The sequence below is a fragment of the Pimephales promelas genome, chromosome 6 (assembly GCF_988280905.1).
Source record: "Pimephales promelas chromosome 6, fPimPro1.hap1.1, whole genome shotgun sequence".
NCBI classification, from domain to species: domain Eukaryota; kingdom Metazoa; phylum Chordata; class Actinopteri; order Cypriniformes; family Leuciscidae; genus Pimephales; species Pimephales promelas.
This window is the reverse complement of record NC_142774.1, coordinates 9001006-9009372: the sequence shown is the minus strand read 5'-3', so window position 1 is coordinate 9009372 and position 8367 is coordinate 9001006. Positions and strand designations below refer to the sequence as shown.

Genomic DNA, 8367 nt, shown 5'->3' with positions numbered 1-8367 from the left:
GTGTTTACATGAAGGTTTTTTTAGTCCGATTGAGCCGTCAATCCGATTATAAGGGTCCATGTAAATGCTCGAACCAGATCTGTTCGGACCAATCAAATTGTCAGGGCAGGCTTTATACGATGATGGACAGATGATCAACAGTAACGTAATCATCCACGTCACCAAAGAGCGCTTGGGTTGAATTTGTTTACAACAAAGTTGGCTACCGCTAGAGAATTGAGATAGATTCAGCCATCGCATCTGTATTTGAAGATATCGACAGAGCTTTCATTTAAAAGAGGAACAGAGAACCGCGATCAAGGCATTTGCCGATCAGAAAGATGTTTCTGCCGTCCTTCCTAAGGGATTCAACATACGTCACTTAGGCTACTCCTTTGCTCTGATTGGTTGTAGGTCTATCTACACTCAAAAAAATATTTAACCCCAAAACTTAAAACTTATGTATTTCAATTGGATGTCAGTTTTCCATCCAATTAAATCACATAAATCCAACGTAAAAGGATAACACTTTATATAAGCTTCACCATCATGTTCAGGTGACGTGAATGAATTAAATAATTGTTATGTGAACCGATGAATTGTGATTTAAGATTGTCTATTAAATAAACTTTACTCATTTCAAATAAATCGTTATTACTTGCTTTATATAACTATCTTACATTTCCTTAATTCTATTGAATAAATGGTCAAAAACATGTTAAATTTTCAAACATTTATTGTGTGCAATTGCTTTAAACATCCAGTCTCACAAAAGAAACCAAAAAATCGAAGCAGGACATAATACAACACTTTACAAATTAATGCTGTTTTAGTTTTATGCATCCTCCCAAACTATACTTTCTGTGGTTATTACTCATGTTACACTTTTTAGTTTTAAACCTGTGTGCCAAGTAACAGGGATCCAAATTTCATAGTCATAATCACTGTACAGTAATCAATTTGTACAAACACGAATGTAATTGGTAGTTGTTAGAAAAAAAAAAATAAAACAATCAGGACACTTGGAGAAAATAAATAAATAAAAAATGTACACAAATTTGAAAGACAAAAGTGAAATAACCTTAAAGGAATAGTTCAACCAAAATGTCTTTAACTTTTCTGGGCTGGTAGATACAATTACCTAGCACCCTAAAGAGTGATCCAGCTCTCAGATTTCATCAAAAATATCTTAATTTGTGTTCCGAAGATGAACGAAAGTCTTACGGGGTTGAACAATATGAGGGTGAGTAATTACTGACAGAATTTTCAATTTTGGGTGAACTATCCTTACATATAAAAGTTGTTATACTGTGTGTGTGTGTGTGTATATATATATATATATATATATATATATACACACACACACACACATTTTTCTTTCTTTTTTTTTTTTTTACATATAACATGTTTAACACTTTTTACATAACACGGTTTCAACAAAAACATTTTTGTTAAAGATAACAAGTTTTCACATTTCAACATTTAGGCCAGAAATAAGTGGTCTACTCACTGCCTCAGCTGCCATGGAGCATTCCACTGTTGCTGAACTCTGTGTTAGCTCTCTGAAGCTGAATTTCAGCAGAACAAAGGAACCAAAAAAAAAAAAACTAAAGCCAAGATTTTTTTTAATAAAACAGTTTCTGCGCTGCTGCAAAAAGAGTAATCAAATAAGTTCCTGGACTGAGACAATAGCACAAGGGCTAACATCTCTCGTGTCAAGAGTGTCAGAGCTACAAAAGCAGGAATGGTGCATTAGGTCCAGTCTCTTGTATGCTAGTCATCAGTTGATAGAAAAATCAGTTTCAGGGTATCCGTCTTCAATTTGACTGGTTGACATGAGATGCATGTATTCATTTCCAAAGTCCTTATCTTTGTACTGGAGCCTGAACTTTTGCTTCACCCCAAAAACAGTCATTATTTCAAGGACAAGGTCATCCACAGACTTTGGGATTCCTGTCTTAAAGGGATAGTTCACTTTGAAATTAATTTTTGATATGTTTTATCTTACCTCAAGGGGATCCGAGATGTAGGTATCTTTGTTTCCACAGCATTTTCCATTTTGACATTTTTTGGTCAAACCGTTCTTGTCTGTCAGTCATACACTGGAGGTGAAGGGGGTCCTCAATCGGTTCACCTCAAAAAGCATGCACAGAAAAGTCCAAATTAAACATGATTTAATGACTCGTAAATGTAAGTACACATTGATGGCCTAAGACACGAAACGAGCAGTTTGTGTGAGAAAACGAACAGTATTTATATCGTTTTACCTCTTGTAATCATAGCCATTACAAAATGATGGCTATGGCTAATGACGGCACGAGCGCTTCGGTCTGCGCATGCGCTTGAAGTGATCGCTTGCGCGCCTACGTCACTCTTTGTTTATACAGAGATTTCTAAAGTTTTGCCTTCCACTAAACATATTTAGATATACGGGAAACCGCAATGGAAGACGATTTCGGTATATCTAAATATGTTTAGTAAAAGGTGAAACTTCCGAAATCTACGTGTAAATATTTAGTGACGTCACACGCAAGCGATCACTTCTGGCGTAACATTGAACTGATTCAGTTCGGTTCAGTTGGACATTGAACAACTGATTCAGATCACTGTGATTACACGAGGTCAAAACGATATAAATACTGTTCGTTTTCGTTTCGTGTCTTAGGCCATCAATGTGTACTTACATTTACGAGTCATTAAATCATGTTTAATTTGGACTTCTCTGTGCATGCTTTTTGGTGGACCCCCTTAGCCTCCAGTGTATGACTGATAGACAACAACGGTTTGACTGAAAAATATCAAAATTGAAAATACTGTGGAAACAAAGACCCCTACATCTTGGATGCCCTTGAGGTAAGCTAAAACATATAAAAAATTAATTTCAAAGTGAACTATCCCTTTAAGTGTAAGTTTTCTTGCATCGTCATCCACGCCAAAAACAATCATCAAAATGGCCGGACTTGACATTTTTCTCTACTTTTCTAAAAGAGGAAACAAAGCAGAAAAAAAACATACACCATTAAAACATTTTTTACCATTGTTACTTGTATTAAATTAATAAAAAACACTTAATAAACACTTTACCTTAGATGAGGATGTGCCTCTTCAGGGTTACCATCCGTCTTCCTCCTACCGAATAATCATAGAGTGGATAAGCATCTCTTTCATTTGACTCGCACACAGCTGACATGAAAAGGTGGCTAACTGTTCTTGCTTTGGAGATGACTTATTACGGTGGGTACGGTATATATGACTTAGGAGGTTATTCCATGATTTAAAAGTGCAAGGACAATTACTATATAAGGATGCCTGAACCTTGCCCCAAAATGTCCATGTTTAAGCTTAGAATGTTTCAATAACTCATACCTACTGGATAATTCCGTGCCACACTCTTTATATTGCCACATTCCCGAAACTCACATATCTGAAATTCAAAAAGAGAGAGAAAACAACAGACATCACAGTTTTGCAAAGAAATTAGTCAAGTTTAACTTTATTACAAAGAAAAAAATACACCTACCGTAATTGAGTGATTGTGCCTGACCAGAGCCAGAAATGTTGAAATAGTGTCACATCGATGAGGACTATGAAATAGCAAAGATATCCAGTTTTATTTTTTTGGTAATGAAATTACAACTCAGCATGAAAAAAAGAAAGCACTTGTTCCACTTCATGAAATCCTATACGCCTTTGCATGTAAATAACTTTCATATGCGGTCGATTAAGTATGTGTTTGCAATGTTTTGGCATATTCAAAGTATTTTTCAAGCAAAGTAGGCCTAAACTGTACGTTAGCCCTAACTTGCGTCGAGATGACAAGTTGTTACTAAAAATGACGCACATATACAACTTAGTAAGTCGACCGTAGTCTCAAATATTTTTTTAAAATATTAGTTTTAACTAGAAATCCTATACAATTGTACCTGTATATAGCATTCATATTGGCCTACAGTAGGCTACGTTCGATTGACTGTGTTTGTGCAATGTTTTGGCATATTACAAAGTAACGTTAAGATGCACGTCGACATCACAGAGCCGTTATCAAAAATCATACGCTAGGTAATCTGCCTAAATTCAAAAATGATGCACATAGTCAGTCGACAACGTTACTCTTGTTTTTATATGGAAAGGCCGAAAAAGTTAAATCCTCTGAAGTGAAGTCACAGCGAAAATATGATATTAAATCCGATCGATTAAATGATAAAAATAGTTGATATTGAAGTCTTAATCATTTATAAATATCAAAAATATCTTACCTTGTCGAATATTCCACATCTGTTCACGCAAATCGCTGACTTGTATCGCGCCTCCAACGACTCGACTTGCCGCCTTCAGTTCATTTTTTTTTTCTTCTTTTTTTCTTCTTCACTCTAGTGCGCATGCGCAACTTCTGCATTTGTCCCTTATGGCAGCAAATCAAGTCCAGTGTATGTAATTTGATCAGTTTGGATTTGGATCCATTACATTCATGTTGAGTATGAGTAATTCACAACAATAATGGTTATTTTATACATTTTTAAATATATTTTATTTAAAGTGTTTGCTTAAATTCAATCAGTGCCAAGAATCATTTTTTTGAGTGTAGCGCAGAGGTATTTTCTTTCCTGGTTTGGTTGAAACACACCCCATAATCACAGCAGTAACAGACTCATAAACTGAATTTGTGCATGACGACGTCAGGCTAACACTTAAACAAAAATAGATTTGAGTTCAAACTAGCTTTTTATAAACTTACCTGTGTATTGTCTTTAAGAAAAAATGAGTCAATTACAGTATTAAACAATGTGTCTGGTAATGGCAACAAAAGGACAGCAATATTAATACTGAAGTCATCTGAGGTTATCATCAATCAATAATTCAAGATATCGCAGCGCTGATTGACCAATCAGAAACAACTATTTTCAGATTGCTTGTAATTCTGATTGCTCCATAATAAAAATATTGGGTGCACTAATATGCAGTAATTTGTGCTTAACTATTGCACAGATTACTGTTTGACTCATGAAGAACTAAACAATCCATTAATCCATAACCAAATTAGCAATTAAGTCTTATATGAATAGCTATTAATTAAATGTGTCATCATGTACTAATTGATTATTGTATTAATAGTGTAAATGAATGTGTTCATTACAACAATGGGTCAAGGCCATGTATTTCAACTTCCAGTTGACCGCTTTAATTAATCATTAGCTAATGATTTGCAAAAAAATATTTATGTTATGATGACTTCAATTAAATAATTATTGAGTATTATGTCATCAGTGTTGGGGGTATTTAATAACAAAGTAATCTAATTACTTTAATTTATTTACTTTTCCATTTTTTCTCTCTTTTATAGTTACTTCGGATGTAATTGCATGAAATACTGTATAGACTTCTATATAATAAAATATCGTTAAAATGTTGTTGTTTTTTGTAACCCATTGGTCAGTTCAAGAATAATGTTTGCAATTGTATATTGTTTATTTGAAAGAATTGTTTAACTGGTTGAGGTTGATATGGGATTTATAAAGTAATTCGTAATCCAATACTTTTTAGAGAGAGTAATTAGTACAGTAATCTAATTAATCCCGGTTGTGGAAACTGAAATCCATGGCATAGCGTGCATTATTACTTAATAATGAGTTAATAGTCATGTCCCTCAACAAGAAAAGTTGTTACATAACGATATCTTTCCAAACCATTAGCTAATGATTCATTAAAGCGGACAACTGGAATTTGAAACACATGGCTGTGACCCATTGTGGTAATTAACACATTCATTTAGACAATTAGTTAATAAGGATTGAATACATGATGACGCATGTAATAAACAGCTTGAATTAATCTATTAATCAAATAGACTCTTTATTAGTTGCTGATGTGGTTAATGAATGGTTTAGTTCTTCATGAGCCATGTGTTAACTCAATTATCTGTGTACTAGTTACCAAGTACTGAGTGCGCACATTTTTATCAAAATAAGCATTTCTTATTTATTTACCCACCCATGAGTGTAATACACATTATATAGGTTAACAGGGTTTTAAAACACTGCTATATCATGTATTGTATCCTTTTTTCACATAGTACATTTAATTAACTACTTGAAAATGTGTATCTGGAAAGATTAGATCCCACTTGATGCATTCACTGGCATGACAACAAAATGGAAGTTTATAAGGAGTCAAAAAATAATGTCGAAATCTGTTGCCTCTAAGCTTCACAAATGAAACCCACGTGCCCGGAGAATGCCCACTGTCATGTGTGCGCGTGTATAAATATATACTTTTAATATGTTTCATCTGCCTTTCCATCTTGCCTGATTTTCACACTAAAGAACGATTAGGTGCAAATGAGCAGAGGTGGAATGCTCCCCCAAATATACACAGGGGATAGTGTCAGGAATACCACAGCAATTTCTCACATAAACGGAGGCAGGACAGCGACATCCCCTTATAACATCATCACAGATGTTTACATCACAGATGTTCCACTTCACGGAGGTCCGAAAGTTTGTGTTGTCCCACTTTAAAAAAAAAAAATGACGCAAATAAAACGTTGATTTGGATGCATTTGGCAGGGAACCAGTGTCGTGATACAGAACCACATTTGTTACCTTGATTCGGGATGCAGATGCTTTGGAAATGTCTCTGGGGAGCCGTTGAGGTCTGATTCATCACGCTTTGCTGGACGCGTTTCTGCTCATATTCATATTGCCGAGAGGTCTTGGCCACTTAGCTGGAATTTTGTCTTCAGAAAGTGAATAAATGGACATTCCGATCTACAGTTAGAAAAAAAAAAAACATCTGTTAGTTGAACACACTTCCCAGTAAAATTCCCTTCTTCTGTCTGTTTTCAGGCATGTCTCTGAGGGCCAAATGAAACTCACAAGAAACATTTTATCTAAATGCATGTTGATAAACCAACACCTGACGGTGAATATGCGTGTGTTATTGTTTAATATTAAACATAATCACGTTGCAACACTTCACAAACAATTATGCACAAACATGACAACAGTAGTGCAAAACCAATACAGATGTGTCTTAAACTTCTGTATATTTTTTTCTTTTTTCAAAACAACTTAAATACTTTATGTAGTTCAGATAACATAATATTTTGAGTTTCTGATGATTAAATCAATCTCCTTCATTGTATTAACTCAATTTTTCCATTTCAATGAACTTAAAATTAAGGCAACTAGGTCATTTAATTTTTTTTTAATTAAACCAAGACAGGGTGCAGATCACCAAGCAAAATGGGGGTTTTAAGCACAATATTTAGAGTTAGTGATATTTTGAGTTATTAAAAGTCAAATAGTATATATAATATGATACCAAGTTCCTACATCATTCCAGAAGCTATTGATGCATACTAATTAACAATATAAGAAAGAAAACATTCGCACATTAGACTTACTCTAACAGCACGTGCTCATAATACCAATTTCTCATCATATCCACCCAAGAGATTTTTATCCCATTTTTCTAAGTAAAGAATTTGGAAATAAAACGTCTTAGATGAAAGTGATACTTAAAGCGATAGTCCACCCCAAAAATGAAAATTCTGTCATCATTTACGTACCTTCGTGCTGTTTGAAACCTGTACGGCTTTAATTCTTCTGTGGAACACAACATCCATTTTCAATAAATGTTTTTTTGTCGTTAGAATGAAAGTCGATGGGGTCCAAAACAACATGAGTTTCTTCATAAAGCTGGAAAGACAAGAGTTGAGCTTATAATAACAAAGAATAAAATTACAAGCTTATAGAAAACTGCTGAGACAACTAGTATATTTATCCAAATGCATAATAGCATAATAAACATTTATGGATGCTATAACAAATATCATCTATAAACAATAAACTCATCCAGTTTATTATGGGACTGAAGAATGAATACATCTCTTTCCAAGGCTAGTCAGGATGTGGCCGAGAGATATTAAAATATCATGGGGGTTGGGGGGTTGCGACACAAGGAGTGGTAAGTAATGGTTTCTGACTGTCCTCCAAGAGCATGATTAGTCCAAAGCTATTATGTCTTTGTCTTTTCCGCAGTCATTGCTAATTAAATCTGCAATATAAAGCAAGTTTGCATTCCACTAAACTCTGAAAACTGGCTCAGGATTAAACTAGTAGGGCAGCAACAAAACTGCTTGGGAATCCGTTGTGCCTGATTTATAGAGATGTGTGTTTTGTTGGAATTTCTGGACAATGGAAATGGAAACATGCGATACTACTTATAACTCATAAAAGGTTATAAAAAAAATGGTAGAAAAAAATGCTCCCATTTGGCTTTGGCTCTGAGGATAGAGGAATTGCAGTGAACTATAAAAATCAGTATATCAGGAGTGGGGATACAGGCCAGTCTAACTACTACTAATGCTGTGTTTGAACCCCTTTCGCC

General features: G+C 34.6%; 1 long non-coding RNA gene across 1 annotated transcript; it reads right to left on the bottom strand.

Moving 5' to 3' along the window:
• Positions 1-697: 697 nt before the first annotated feature.
• Positions 698-4344, bottom strand: LOC120483781 (uncharacterized). The gene is made up of 5 exons (XR_016168819.1): positions 4236-4344; positions 3500-3563; positions 3346-3403; positions 3064-3108; positions 698-2960 (listed from the first exon to the last, which is right to left on the bottom strand). It is a non-coding gene; the product is annotated as an uncharacterized LOC120483781 (long non-coding RNA).
• Between the last annotated feature and the right edge of the window lie 4023 nt (positions 4345-8367).